The sequence below is a fragment of the Schistocerca nitens genome, chromosome 1 (assembly GCF_023898315.1).
Source record: "Schistocerca nitens isolate TAMUIC-IGC-003100 chromosome 1, iqSchNite1.1, whole genome shotgun sequence".
Taxonomy (NCBI): Eukaryota; Metazoa; Arthropoda; class Insecta; order Orthoptera; family Acrididae; genus Schistocerca; species Schistocerca nitens.
In genome coordinates, this window is record NC_064614.1 from 831,108,358 (window position 1) to 831,123,659 (window position 15,302).

The window sequence follows — 15,302 nt, forward strand, 5'->3', positions numbered from 1 at the left end:
ACAACGTCCTGTGGCGAGCAGTCAGCCAGCGCCTACGACAAGTGTGTCGGAAGATCGGAGGGAAGAGGTTGTACGGCAGTTAAAGGAAATGTTGCACCACACTGATGTGAATCTAGCAATGGACACTACGACGACTCAGGCAACGAACCCGGCACAAGTTTCAGTCAAGCGTAAAACCGAAGACACCCCCCAGCGGCGCACGCGCCCCCCTTCGCAGGATTCCGCGTCTGCACCTCCCACACAAGAACCATCTATTTCGGCTGCACCGTCTGCACGTTGTGACTGGGCAGACGATATGGAGGAGGAGGGTGGGTCCACTCCTGCCGTCTAATTTGTTTTATTTGTTTTTCCCTGTAGTCTATGGTAGCACGCCCACCATCTGTCGTTGCTACTATCACTCTTAATAAATTGGAGTCACCTGTGAATTTTGCAAGTTTGGTGCGTTTTTTAAATTACATTGCTGCTGACGTAGTGTTTTTGCAGGAGGTTGTGACAGATCTAATTCACTCAATTCCGGGCTATCAAGTACTATTGAACTTCGATATAGAGTGTAACTGTGGTACTGCTATTTTAATTCGGGTTGATTATGATTATAGTAATGTCGCTACCATTCCTAATGGTCGAGGTGTAGCTTGCACGATCAACAACGTACGATATATTAACGTGTACGCCCCTTCTGGAGCCGACGGGCAGCCGCTTCGCCGTGCATTTTATAGTAGTGACGTTTGTCACCTTTTACGGGGCCCCCACCTGCCTGTAGTCATGGGCGGCGATTTTAATTGTGTGCTGGAAGATAGAGACCATGAGCCACGGCCGTATAAGTGACTTGAATTGCAGACGCTCGTCACGGAGATGAATTTAATTGACTCTTGGTGTTATTTACACCCGCGGGACGTGGGATTTACTTTCTTTTACCCCACGGGTAGGAGTCGGCTTGACAGAATTTATGTTTCTCGTGATAAACAGGACTCTCTCGCGGAGTCCTTTGTTCACCCCGTGATATTTTCCGATCATTGTGCATATGTCTGCCGTTTTCATTCTCTGTTGGCGATTAAACCCCGCGCAAGTCGATTATGGAAGTTTAATGTACGACATCTTTCACACCCACATTTTGCGCCGGTCATCGTGCGTGTGTGGCAGAGGGTGCTGAAATATCGCGGTCTATATGCCTCCACTTTGTCTTGGTGGGTAGGATCTGTTAAGCCGGCATTACGCAAGACCATCCTGGAGTTCCGTCAGAATGTTGCTCACTGGGAGCGATCAACATTGCAATTTTACGAAAGTTGCTTAACTGATGCCATCCACCTGCACACAGATAATCCCGCTCTTCGGATGGCGACAATTCGGCGAAAAAAACACCGTCTTTTGGACCTGAAAAGGGAATCACTGCGCGGATCTGTCGTACGGAGTCGGGTCCCCGGGAAGCTTGTTGATGAAGTGACCTCCGTATTTCCCCAGCTGCGCGAACGCCGGCGCGCTATGCGACGTTACGTCACAGAGCTGGAATCAGCTGACGGTGCGCGCCTTCATAGCCAGGCGGCAATTCTTGCCGAGGCCCACCGTCACTTCGTCGGACTTTTCAGTGAGAAACACACTGATGCTGCCGCAATTTCCGAGCTTCTCCGCGACGTTCCATACGTCTTATCCGTAACGGATCGCCGTCGCCTCACAGAACACTTTACCGTGGAGGAAGTGCGTGATGTCCTAAAAATATGTTCCACAAATAAATCACCGGGCGCTGATGGGTTGCCGCCGGAATTTTATCTGCATTTTTGGCACTTGTTTGGCTCGGCCCTGACTGATGTTTTTAATGAAATTTTAAATGGCGTGGACGTCCCTGCGTCCTTTCTGGAAGGTATCGTGGTATTGGCTCCAAAGGTTACAAACACCAGGAAACTGTGCAATCTTCGGCCAATCACCCTTCTTAATGGCGATTATAAACTCTTTACCAAATGTGTATCCTCCCGCTTGCAGCTGGTCATGAAAAAACTAATTAGTCCCTTTCAATACTGTGCAGTGCCGAAACGCACTATCTATGGTGCTGTCTCGACGTACCGCGATGCCAGTGCCTATGCTTCGACGAATAGGATTCCTTTTGGCATTTTATCCATCGATTTCGCAATGGCATTTGACAGAGTTAGCCACCTATATCTCCGGCGAGCGCTACAGAAATTTGGCTTCGGTGTAAAGTACATAACTATGATTTTTAACCTTTTCAAAAATTCCACCTCACGGATTAGCATCAATGGATTAATATCGGAACTTGTTCCACTCCGCTGTTCTGTCAAACAAGGGTGCCCTCTGTCAATGGCGCTTTGCGCAATTTCTTTAGATCCTTTGTTGCGTAATTTGCACAGTGCTTGCGGGGGAATACGTATTGGAGATGAGAAGCACGTTTGTCGCGCTTATGCCGATGACCTTGGCCTCTTGGTGTCCTCGGCCACCGACTTCGATAAAATACGCGCTGTTCTCACACAGTATGAACGTGCATCCGGTGCGAGCATCAATACCCGTAAGACGGTTTTTCTGCCCATTTATGCGGCGACACGGGGCTTCAAACGCCCGTGGTTTACAGTGAAACAGGAACACAAAATTTTGGGTGTTCGTTTTCAAGCCAATCTTCTACAGACTGCGTCCTACAACTGGCGTCTTGTCTTAAATGGCATACGAGCTATGGCTAGCCTGTCCGCTACTCGCACCCTCGCATTAACACAGCGGGTGCTTTTAATAAATGTTTTCCTGCTCAGCAAAGCCTGGTACCTCGCACAGTTATTTCAGGTACCCAAGAATTTGGGCAGAGCCATAAGACAGGCAGTCTATTGGCTATTGTGGCGGGGACATATTTTCAAGGTGGCTTACGATACATGTACTTTGCCGCGCGAACAGGGTGGACTCGGCCTCATTCATTTTGCCATGAAAGCCGCTGCGTTACTCATTCATCGGACGAGCGTCACCATTGAACAGGATCCGTCCAGCCTAACAGCTGTTCTGTTCGATATTCATCGTCCTCTGTCTGAAGCGGCCCCTCTGGACCCGACTGCAATACCGTTTCAGCTGCGGTATGTTCGGGAGTACTTCTCTCAGAAAAGTTATCTCGCCGCCGACGTAATCGACCATCGAACGCGGACTGTGAAAGGTGTCTACCAGGGACTACGAGGACGGCCAGTCGGCAATAAGATGGAGGCTCGCTACCCGCGGTCTGCGTGGAGGACGGTGTGGGCTCACGTTCACGCTCCTTTCCTGTCAGCGGAAGTCAGCAGCTTTTGGTACCAAGTGGTTAACAGAATTCTCCCCACCAACGAAAAGCTGAGCCGCATCCACTTATCTCCGTCAAGCTTGTGTGAAGACTGTCGACAAGACGACACGCTAGAACATCGTTTCGTGTGCCTGAGGTCACAGTCGACTTGGAACATTGCCGCCAGGATGCTCGCACTCATTAACCGGACCAGCGCTGCCAGTTTTTCTGCGGACACGGCTTTGATCCCGGACTTCAAACCATATCCGCCTACGAAGCGTGCCGCCACTGCATGGGTCGTGGCTCACAATGTGTTCGCCACCCTGCAGTTGCGACTTACGCACGACTATGCCTATTTGGTTTATTTGTCTACGCAACATGAGCTCACTAAAACCAGGAAAGACTATCACAAAATATGTGCTAATTTTCTGCAAATTGCACTCACATTTGCCCACGACAAACTGTTGTAATATACACTTCACTGCTGCAACCTTTGTTTCCTTCTGTGTTTTAATTGTCTCCGGGTACGAAAACATGGTTCATGCAAATTGAATGCTACAGGAAGAGTGAATATTGCACAAGTCCGATGCTTCCGCTTGTGCAGGACTGCAACGTGGAAATTACGACGAATGTTTCACAAAGTTTTATCCTGTGTTCGTGTGTGATTGTGTTTCGCTGTCATTCAGTGATTTCTTTATGCTTTTATTCCTTATTTTCACCGTCTGGTTCCTACGACATAGGCGTCCAATCACGGATGCGTTGCGCTCGACGCTGCCACCGAGATTGGTTTTCAAGAAAGGAGAATTTTTACTTCATTTTTAACACTTGGGAGAGACTTGTGTTTTCCTTCTCCTTATCCGACAGACAGTTCGTCAAGGTCGAGAGAATACTTATTCCTTTGACATGTGTGTCGATACTTTTATTTTTTCTGACTGTTTCCATTAATTATTTTACTGGCCGCCACGAAGCTTTTGAACATACTATCATGGAACGCGTGAAGGGTGTTCCTTCACTATGACTGAGAGGACTAACTCAGGCAGTATTTGATTTTTTTAAATTTTACTCTTTATTTTATGTAGTATAGGTGCAAAGCGACTGATTCCCTGTTATTATTTTACTTTTATTTTTTATGGAGTGTAGGCGTACGGCGACTGATTCGCTGTCATTATAGGCATGAACTTTCACTTCAAGAGGATTTTAGTTTTCTTACGACGCTTCGCTAGCGGTGAACATACACAAGAAATTTTCCTCACAGGACTTCAGTGTCTCCGATTCCTTCAACTTGAAGATCAGCGGCTTCCACAGGACGTCGACGCTCAAGGAACCTGTACCGAGCAATTTCCGCTTTTCTGACTGAATCGACAGTGCAAAAATTCGTCTTTTATGATTGGAAGAAGCAACGATTTATTTTAAAGCTAAAGAAGCTCGCCGAAGAAGGCATAAATTGGAGAGCGCAAGGCCGGGCTATAAGGGGAGTTGGGAGGCCCGAAAAAAAAAAAAAAAGGTTGCCAATTTTTACGTCTCATTTTTGTGCCGCTGCGGTGTGTTCTCGTGGGGTAGGACGCAGCTCTCGTGACGCGCGTGTTGTGTAGGTAGCGTGGCCGAGCGGTCTAAGGCGCTGGATTCAGGCACCAGTCTCTTCAGAGGCGTGGGTTCCAATCCCACAGCTGCCAAACGTGTAATGTTTCCTGTGTCGAAGACGGCTGCACTTATTGCCTGCAAAGAAAACAGCACAACAAGGCGTGAGCTTCTGCTTCGTGAATTGCCGTAGAACAGTACGTGGTGTAACGACAGGATTTGTAGGCGCCTTTTGCTCTCATCATTACTGGCGTTCGTCTCCACGAAATGCGTCCGGAGCACGCCGTTCTATAAGGTGAGAAAGTGGATTTTTTTACAGTTGTCGTCAGTTAATCGTGCGTGGTTGCTGTGTTCGCTGGAAGAGCGCTGCCGTGGTTATCCGGTGTGGTCTAGTGGCTAGGATACCTGGCTCTCACCCAGGAGGCCCGCGTTCGATTCCCGGTACCGGAAATGCGCGTTTTTGTTGCTCCTCTAATGCGACTTGTCCGGAATTTGCTCAACTGACGCGTGCACAAAGCTACGTTAAGTATGATTCACGGCAACACCCGACGGCGAGAGAGATGCGGCGTCTGTCCACTTGTTATCGACCCACATACGTGTAGTCAAGAGACTTGGAGGACTGCAAGACATTGCCACGGAGGTGAATGCAGCTAACCACTGGAGTTAGTGTCCTGGCAGCGCAGGCACGTTCGTTTGTTTGTATACATGTGATGGAGACCGTGTCTGACACTGCTGTGGCGTGACACGGTGGGCTGGGCTTTGCTGTGTACCGCCACTTGCATTCCCGCCAGCTGCTTTGGCGGGCGCCCCCGTGGCCGTGATCGTCTAGTGGTTAGGACATTGCGTTGTGGCCGCAATAACCCAGGTTCGAATCCTGGTCACGGCAATTTTGAAAGTTTTGCCTTACTGCCGTTGCAATAGCGATAGTGCACGAGTACTCGAAATGACAGTGCTCTCTTGATTTTGTCACTCGTGTTCCGCAGGCCGCAGTTTGCACTACCACTTCCTCACCAACACGTAATGTCGCCTCCCAGAGCGCAGACGTCCGCTGCTCTCTGTACTCGAAAAGGGCAGTTGTTTGAAGTGCGATGGATGAGCAGCCAGCCCCAGCAGAACAGGAAGCTGTGGTGTGCACTGTTCCTACAAATGCCAGGATGGTGGTGGTGGTGGTTGTTGGGATGTTTAAGGGGGACTTAACAGCTAAGGTCATCAGTCCCCCATTCCAAAAACAAGCGAGAGAAAGGTGCGGAGCAGATAAAACCCCAAGGGGAAGGAGACTCCCCCCCCCCCCCCCAGGCACTAAAGAACACAAATCAGCCAACGAACACTACAGAAAAGAAGAGTACAGACGAACACCAAACAGAAAGAAACAGAAGAAAAGAAAATGGCCGGAGACTGGTTGACTGACCACAAGAACAAAAAAAAGGGAAAGAGCAACCATCCGACGACACAACAAAACAGCAACAAATAATGAGAGACACGAGGACAAAAGACACAGAAAGGGAAAGGTGCAGGACCTCCCTAAATCGAACCATAAAAAGGACTACCACGGATAAAATGTAAAACATTGTCAGCCATGGAGGCATCGTCGGATAAAACCAAAGTCAAGGTGCCCGGGAGATTAAAAGATTGCCAGAGTGTGCGCAGTCGAGGACACTCCAGCAAAATGTGGCCGACCGTCAGCCGGGACCCACACCGACACAGGGGGGGATCCTCCTGACGCAACAGATGGCCGTGCGTCAGGTATGTATGGCTGATGCGCAGCCGACACAGGACCACCGAGTCCCTGCGAGAAGCCCGCAGGGAGGAACGCCACACATCGGTCGTCTCCTTGACAGCCCGCAGTTTATTCGGGGCTGTCCCGCCTCGCCACTCAGCAGACCACACCCCAAGCACCTTACGGCGCAACACCAGCTGCTGATCTCGAGCTGGGAGGCCGATCTCCAAAGCTGGGGCGTCGATCGCCCCTTTGGCCAGCCTGTCTACACGTTCTTTCCCCGGGATACCAACATGACCTGGCGTCCAAACCAAGACCACCGAACGACCAGAGCGGGTAATGGCGAAAACAGGCTCCTGAATAGAGGACACCAGAGGAGAAGAGGGATAGCAGCGGTCGATGGCCTGAAGGCTGCTCAGGGAGTCACTACAGATCACGATGGACCTACCTGAGCAGAAACGCATATGCTCAAGAGCGCGCAATATGGCCACCAGCTCTGCAGTAAAAATACTGCAGCCAGCCGGCAAGGAGCGCTGCTCAACATGGGCAGCATGAGCAAAAGCGTAGGCAGTGCGACCATCAACCAGGGAACCATCAGTGTAGACAGTCTCACAGTCCGAAAATGAGGCGAGGAGCGCAAGAAAACGGCGACGGAGGGCCACAGGCGGAACCGAGTCCTTGGGTCCCTGTGTCAAGTCCAGACGGACGGACGGCCGGGACAAACACCAGGGAGGCGTAGGTGCACGGACCCGGAAGGGTGGCGGAAGAGGGAATGAACCCAATTCCGACAGCATGGACTGAACGCGGACAGCGACGGAAAGGCCAGACCGAGGTCGCCGTTCGGGCAGATGGAGGACCATGGCAGGGAAAAGCAGGCGACGATTGGGATGGCCTGGCGAGCAATGCACGTGGACAGCATAGTCGGCGAGCAGTCGATGACGGCGAATCCGCAGCGGGGGAACCCCGGCCTCCACCAGTAGACTATCCACGGGGCTGGTACGAAAAGCGCCAGTTGCAAGCCGGGCCCCACAGTGGTGTATGGGGTCTAACAACTGCAACACTGAGGGTGATGCAGACCCATAGGCCAGGCTCCCATAATCAAGCCGAGACTGCACAAGGGCTCTGTACAATCGCAACAGCGTGCAGCGATCTGCACCCCAAGACGTGTGGCTAAGGCAGCGGAGGGCGTTGAGGTACCGCCAGCATTTTTGCTTCAGCTGAGTAATATGAGGAACCCATGTGAGCCGGGCATCAAACACGAGTCCTAAGAAGCGGCAAGTGTCCACCACTTCAAGCAGGTGGCCGTCGAGGGAAAGTTCAGGATGAGGGTGGACCGTCCGACGTCTGCAGAAGTGCATAACTCGAGTCTTGGCTGCAGAGAACTGAAAACCGTGAGTCAGAGCCCATGATGCTGCCTTCCGAACGGCTACCTGCAGCCTGCGTTCGGCGACTCCCGTAGTCGTGGAGCTAAATGAGATGCAGAAGTCGTCGACATACAAAGAAGGAGACACCGACGACCCCACGGCTGCTGCCAGACCATTAATGGCCACTAGAAATAAGGACACGCTCAACACTGAGCCCTGCGGGACCCCATTTTCCTGTGTATAAGATGAACTAGAGGAGGCACCGACTTGCACCCGGAAAGAGCGGCGCAATAAAAAGGTTTGAAGAAAAGCCGGGAGCCGACCACGAAGACCCCACTCATACAACGTGGCGAGGATGTGATGCCTCCATGTGGTGTCATACGCCTTCCGCAGATCGAAAAATACAGCAACGAGATGCTGACGTCGGGCAAAGGCCGTACGGATAGCAGATTCCAGCCGCACCAAATTGTCCGTGGCAGACCGGCCCCGACGGAAGCCACCCTGGGATGGAGCGAGGAGACCGCGCGACTCAAGGACCCAACACAAACGCCGCCCCACCATACGTTCGAGCAATTTGCACAAAACGTTGGTGAGGGTAATGGGACGATAGCTGTCCACCGCCAGTGGGTCCGCACCGGGCTTCAAGATGGGGACAATAACACCCTCTCGCCATTGTGATGGGAACACGCCTTCGCTCCAAATGCGGTTAAATACCGCGAGAATGTGTCTCTGGCAGTCCCGGGAGAGATGCTTCAGCATCTGCGCGTGGATGCAGTCCGGTCCTGGTGCTGTATCAGGGCAATCGGCGAGGGCAGCGAGGAATTTCCTCTCGCTGAAAGGAGCATTGTATTTTTCAGAACGACGCGTGTGAAATGAGAACTGCGTCCGCTCGGCCCGCTCCTTGAGAGAGCGAAAGGCGGGGGGATAAGATTCAGTCGCCGAGCTCTTCGCAAAGTGCGCGGCAAGCTGTTCAGCAATGGCGGCAGCGTCCGTGCAGACAGCGCCGTTCAGGGAGATCCCAGGGACACCCATAGGGGTCTGGTATCCATAAATCCGCCGGATCCGGGACCACACGAGCGAGGGGGAGACATGGGAGCCCAGGGATGAGACGTACCTCTCCCAGCACTCCTGCTTACGCCGTGCAATAAGACGACGGGCGAAGGCACGGAGCTTCTTAAAGGCGATGAGGGTCGCGAGAGACGGGTGCCGCCTATGACGCTGGAGAGCCCGCCTACGGTCGCGAATAGCCTCAGCAATCTCCGGCGACCACCAGGGTACAGCCTTCTTCCGAGGGAGTCCAGAAGAGCGGGGGATGCAAGCCTCGGCCGCCGAAATGATTGACGTGGTGAAGACACGGACCACCTCGTCAATGTCACCCTGTGGGGGAGACGCAATGGTTGCCGTGGAAGTAAATGCTGGCGAGTCAGCCCTGTGGAGAGCCCAGCGGGGCAGGCGCCCAGAAGAATGACACTGGGGCAGTGACAAATAGATGGGAAAATGGTCACTACCACACAGGTCAGGATGCACTCTCCAGTGGAGAGATGGGACAAGCCCGGGGCTGCAAAGAGAGAGATCGATGGCCGAGAACGAGCCGTGGGCCACACTGAAATGTGTGGGAGCACCGGTGTTCAGGAGGCTAAGGTCGAGCTGAACCAACACATGCTCCACGGCCCGACCGCGGTCATCGGAGACAGTCCCACCCCATAGAGGGTTGTGGGCATTGAAATCTCCCAGAAGCAGCAAAGGTGGCGGGTGTCGAGCCAGCAGTGCAGCCAAGACATGCCGGGGGAGCTCCCCATCCGGAGGAACGTAAACAGAGCAAACTGTAATAGCTGGCGAGAGCTCAACCCTGGCAGCGACTGCCTCTAAAGGCGTCTGAAGGGGTACTGGCGAGCTACAGACAGAGTGGTGAACAAAGAGGCAAACTTCACCTGATGCTCGGTGACAGGCAACACGGTTCTTATAGTATCCCCGATAACCGTGAAGGGCGGGGGTCCGCATTGCAGGAAACCAAGTTTCCTGCAGAGCAATACAGAGAACAGGGGAATTACTCAGAAGCATGTAGAGCTCAGGCAGGTGGCGGAAATAACAGGCAGGTGGCGGAAATAACCGCCGCAGTTCCACTGGAGAATGGAAGCAGGAAGGGACTGGGAGGGCGTGAAGGCGACTAAGAGGCAGACGGCGCCTCAGAGTCAACTGCCGCCACCGGGGGAAAGTCAGCTGAGTCCATAGGAAAGGCCCCCAAGGGTTCCGTGAGGGCGAGATCCGCGGCAGAGGCGAGGATCTCCACCTCATTCCCGGAGCCAGGACTATGTACAGCAGGCGGTACTGAAACCGCCGGAACGTCCTTCTTCTTGGACACATTCCGTTCCTTCCTCTCGCGTCGGCCCTTAGGGTGAGAGGGCTGGGAGAGCTTCTCTGAAGGAGCATCAGAGGCTGACGACGACGCAGAAGCCCTACGACCAGCAGGTGGCGGAACCTTCAGCCACTGGCTGACATCCGGCTGGGTAGGAGAAGAAACGGAGGAAGGGAGAGCCCCGAGGGACCCCTTCCGCTGGAGAGGAACCGGCAGAGGCAACGCCGGTGGAGGAGGAGGGGGAGGGATCGAGCCCCCCGGTTTTGGAGGATATGTCACTCCCGAAGTAAGCGTGGGGGGAGCGACAGAAGAGGGTTTGCCCCCAACGGCTAAGGGGGCAACAGAGGAAGGCTTGCCCCCAGGCACGAGGGGGGCAGACAGAGATGCATGGCCCCGAGGGCCCACTGAAGGCGGCACAGATGAGGCGACAACCATCGCTCGCGTGGGCGACGATAACGTGGCTGCAGCATAAGATGTTCGAATGGAAGCAGGATACAACCTTTCATATTTCACTTTTGCCTCTCGATAAGTAAGCCGGTCCAGGGTCTTAAATTCCATGATCTTCCACTCCTTATGAAGAACGGGGCAATCCGGCGAGCATGGAGAGTGGTGCTCCCCACAGTTGACACATACAGGCGGAGGCGCACATGGAGAATCGGGATGAGAGGGGCGTCCACAATCTCGTCATGTAGCGGTGGATGGGCAACGGGAGGACATATGCCCAAACTTCCAGCACTGGAAGCACCGCATCGGGGGAGGGACGTATGGTTTGACGTCGCAACGGTAAACCATCACCTTGACCTTCTCGGGCAAGACATCACCCTCGAAGGCCAAGATAAAGGCACCGGTGGCCACCCTGTTAGTCTTGGGTCCTCAATGGACACGACGGACAAAATGCACTCCACGTCGTTCTAAGTCGGCTCTCAGCTCGTCATCGGATTGTAACAATAGGTCACGATGGTAAATAATCCCCTGGACCATATTTAAGCTACTGTGGGGAGTGACGGTTACAGGGACGTCACCCAGCTTATCACACAAGAGCAACGCTCGTGACTGGGCTGGGGAGTACGTCTTGAGGAGGATGGACCCATTCCTCATTTTAGACAACCCCGCCACTTCCCCAAACTTATCCTCCAGGTGTTCCACAAAAAACAGAGGCTTCGTCATAAGAAAGGAGTCACCATCAGTTCTGCTGCAGACAAGGTATTGCGGTACGTAAGGCTCCCGCTTGGCACTAGATCTACGGCCCTCCCATGGCGCAGCCAACGAGGGGAACGACTGAGAATCATATTGCGCAGCATCAAAATCTACTCTACCTCGCTTAGAGACGCTGGTGGCCGTGCGACCACCAGCTTGGTGTGATTTATTGCGCTTCATTGCGCCACATCCGAGGGCTCTCCCCAAGGGCGCCACCCAGCCAAAGCGACGGGTACCTGGCCGATATCCCATTGCCCGGAGTCCCCGTGCGCCAGACAAGATGGGCACATACTCCTTGGCATGCATGGGGAGGAAACAGCTCTGGCATCTGTAGTGCGATCCCTGCGTGGTCAGGGGGCTACCACCAAGAGGGTACATGACGACCCCACCACAACGGACTGGCTACCGTGCTGGATTTTAGGTGTCTAAAGGGTCCACAGTTGTCGTGGGTGCTAAGAATGGTATTGTGCACAAGGCGAGAAGGAGGCAACCCAGGAGACGTTGGGCGTAAATCCCGCCACACGACAAGAGGTAACATGCAAGATGGTGGTGCATGATGGACCAATAGAAAAACACCACGTAAGGTGTCCTTCCCCAAATGGCACGCACTAACAACGGAAATTTGGAAAAAAGGAGGTCAAACCCAAGAGGGGACCACCACAGAAGGCCGAAACGTTTGAGACTCCTTTTAGTCGCCTCTTACGACAGGCAGGAATACCGCGGGCCTATTCTTACCCCCGAACCCGCAGGGGGGAAAATGCTAGGAACACTGGCGCCCAATGCAGGGCACGTAGCGCGGCCGAGCGCTCTATGGCGCTGGTTTAAGGCACCAGTCTCTTCGTAGGCGTGGCTTCGAATCCCAGCGCTGCCGGGGATTTTGCTGTAATCGTGTTAACCTGCCGCTTTTTCTTCACGTGTAACCTCCTTGAGCTCACATATGTTTGTTACATGGAGCATTCTAGCTCCGCCTGACAGGTACGGCTATGATACTTTAGTAGTTCCGGAAAGCCCAGGTTCGAAACCTGGTCACAGCACGAAAACGTCTCTCGATGCTGTCTCCTTAACTACGACAGCTACAGACAAGTGGCGTCGCTACCATACGGCGGGCACGGCATTTTCTTGTTGTGGATGGCCTAAAGCTTCCAGTGGGAGAGCAGTGGAAATACATGGCACAGCGGTTGCCAAGACACATTTCGGAGTGATATTTGTACTAGAAAGGAAACGTTTTGCCACTCATGCTCCAACTGTAACGTGGCCGAGCGGTCTAAGGCGCTGGTTTTAGGCACCAGTCTCTTCGGAGGCGTGGGTTCGAATCCCAGCGTTGCCAATTTTTACGTCTCATTTTTGTGCCGCTGCGGTGTGTTCTCGTGGGGTAGGACGCAGCTCTTGTGACGCGCGTGTTGTGTAGGTAGCGTGGCCGAGCGGTCTAAGGCGCTGGTTTCAGGCACCAGTCCCTTCAGAGGCGTGGGTTCCAATCCCACAGCTGCCAAACGTGTAATGTTTCCTGTGTCGAAGACGGCTGCACTTATTGCCTGCAAGGAAAACAGCACAACAAGGCGTGAGCTTCTGCTTCGTGAATTGCCGTAGAACAGTGCGTGGTGCAGCGACAGGATTTGTAGGCGCCTTTTGCTCTCATCATTGCCGGCGTTCGTCTCCACGAAATGCGTCCGGAGCACGCCGTTCTATAAGGTGAGAGAGTGGATTTTTTACAGTTGTCGTCAGTTAACCGTGCGTGGTTGCTGTGTTCGCTGGAAGAGCGCTGGCGTAGTTATCCGGTGTGGTCTAGTGGCAGTTCCGCCGCAGCAGCGGCCGTGTGCAGATGTGCCGGAGTGCTCGCTCCGCGCGTGTTTGGCGGCGCCTGCAGCTGGTTGGGCCTTGTGAGTACATCATGGCCTTTGCCATGGATGATCAGTTACGCCGTTACACGTTGCGTTTCCAATTCCCGTTCGGTTTTTTCCGACCACATCTCTACGAATTAGTCGGTTTTTTCTTCGACAGATTGGGTCTTAAAGACGAAGAAGTTTTAGGATTTTCATACGATTTTCTGGCGAATGCCGTCTACGTGAAACTTGTTAGTGACGAGCCTTGTTTACGTGTAATGGACTTAACTAAGGGTACTGCCGAGTTCGTTAATTCTGATGGTGAAATTTGTAAAGTTGTCTTAACCATGCTGGGTTAGGCCTGCGTACGGTCTGTGTATTCAACCTACCATTTGAAATTGAACTTGAACGTATTCGGCAATGTCTGTCCCAGTATGGGAACGTATTAGAAATTCACCAAGAGCAGTGGAGTGGACTTAAACACTTCGATGTGGATAATGGTGTCAGGGTAGCGCGAATTGACCTATCCAAGCATATCCCGTCGAATGTCGTGGTAGAAGGCTTCCGGGCACTCGTTATGTACGAGGGGCAACCACGTACATGTGTACTTTGTGGCTCTCCGGACCATATGAAGGCCGCGTGTCCCCGTGCTAAACCAGTGCGTGGTGTTTTACGACAACGTGATGCCCTTGCAGCTGGGCAGGATGGCAATAGGCCGACGTATGCAGAGAGCCTTGTCGGTCCGTCTGTCGTTAGCGCGCCACAGCTACACGCGGCTGAGGTTGTGCCAGACGTGACCGCCGCCGATGTAAACACAGCTACGGCGAGCCGAATGCCCGTTGCTTCTGACGTGGAAAACTATGCAAACGACGGGGCCGGAAATTCGCGCCCTTCCGATGCTGACGTGGTCCGTGTGGAACTTTCGCCTCGGTTGGCCGATCAACATATGTACCCATCTGTGGAGAGTCTTCCACTTGAGGACTCTGGTGACCAGCTGCGAGTTTCCCATCCCCTTGAAGTGTCTTCTCCAGTCAGCGTAGTTTCCGGCACAGAACAGTCTCCAACGGGAGCTACCCCTACCGCTGCGAAATCTGACAACAACGAACAAGTCGAGGACACCCGTCCTCAGAAGAAAGGACGACAAAAGAAATCTGTCCGTAAGCAGAGTGAAGAGGAAACTCGTACTCTTGAACAGAAACTGCAGCGTACTATCAAGCAGTTCCGGACGGAGGAATGTGAGAGAATCGTCACAGACGATGGAGTACAGGTCGTGCAGCATTCAGAGGAGGCCGATGTGGGGATGCATGTCGACAGTTCTGGACCTAATGCATTTTTTTTTTAAATTTCTTTATTCAAATTATTTCATACATTGTAACCCACCACCTAATACATTAGTGGGTCTTAGATCTACATTACATTTTATTGATATTAGCAGCATTGTCAACTTCTAATTCTAGTGTTAGTGAACTTGCTTGCTACAGGAAATTGAAGTTAGCTTCTTATTGGGTAAGATCTACTTCTACACTTAGCTAACTAATCTAGGGGCTACTTCCTGCAGCGTTACAGGCGTGCCAGTTGTTAACATAAACCTACTGTGTGGCCGTGCCCACTGAGCTAACCCCAGTGAGCATGCCCCTGGCACTGGGCTGGCCTTAAGAAGATCGCTGCAGGTTCTGTTAGGGGTCTTCTGTCTACTATCTACCTAATGGTTAAGTTATTACTAAGTCACAATCGGTGCGCAGTTGTCAAATTCAGGTGTTGGCGCTCCCTCCCCCTTGTTCCAGGGCGTGGCGGATTCCTACCGTCACGGCGATTGGCCAGTCCACGCCCCGGCGGAATGGGATGGGTCGCCTTCAATTATGTCATGTCTGGTGGTTCATATATTTTCCCTAAGGTATTCTTGCAGGACTTTTGCCGATACCTCGCTGGCAAGGCGGTTTAATATGTTGAATGTAGTAGGGTCTCTAATTAGCTGGTATGTGTTGTTGTGAGGCAGCTGGTTTCTTAAGTCACCGGCTACGTCATCGAAGACAGG

General features: G+C 52.8%; 2 non-coding genes across 2 annotated transcripts; both read left to right on the plus strand.

Moving 5' to 3' along the window:
- Nucleotides 1-5,191: 5,191 nt before the first annotated feature.
- On the plus strand, nucleotides 5,192-5,263 carry Trnae-cuc (transfer RNA glutamic acid (anticodon CUC)). The gene has a single exon. It is a non-coding gene; the product is annotated as a tRNA-Glu (tRNA).
- A 364-nt stretch (nucleotides 5,264-5,627) lies between these two features.
- Nucleotides 5,628-5,699, plus strand: Trnah-gug (transfer RNA histidin (anticodon GUG)). The gene has a single exon. It is a non-coding gene; the product is annotated as a tRNA-His (tRNA).
- Nucleotides 5,700-15,302: the final 9,603 nt, after the last annotated feature.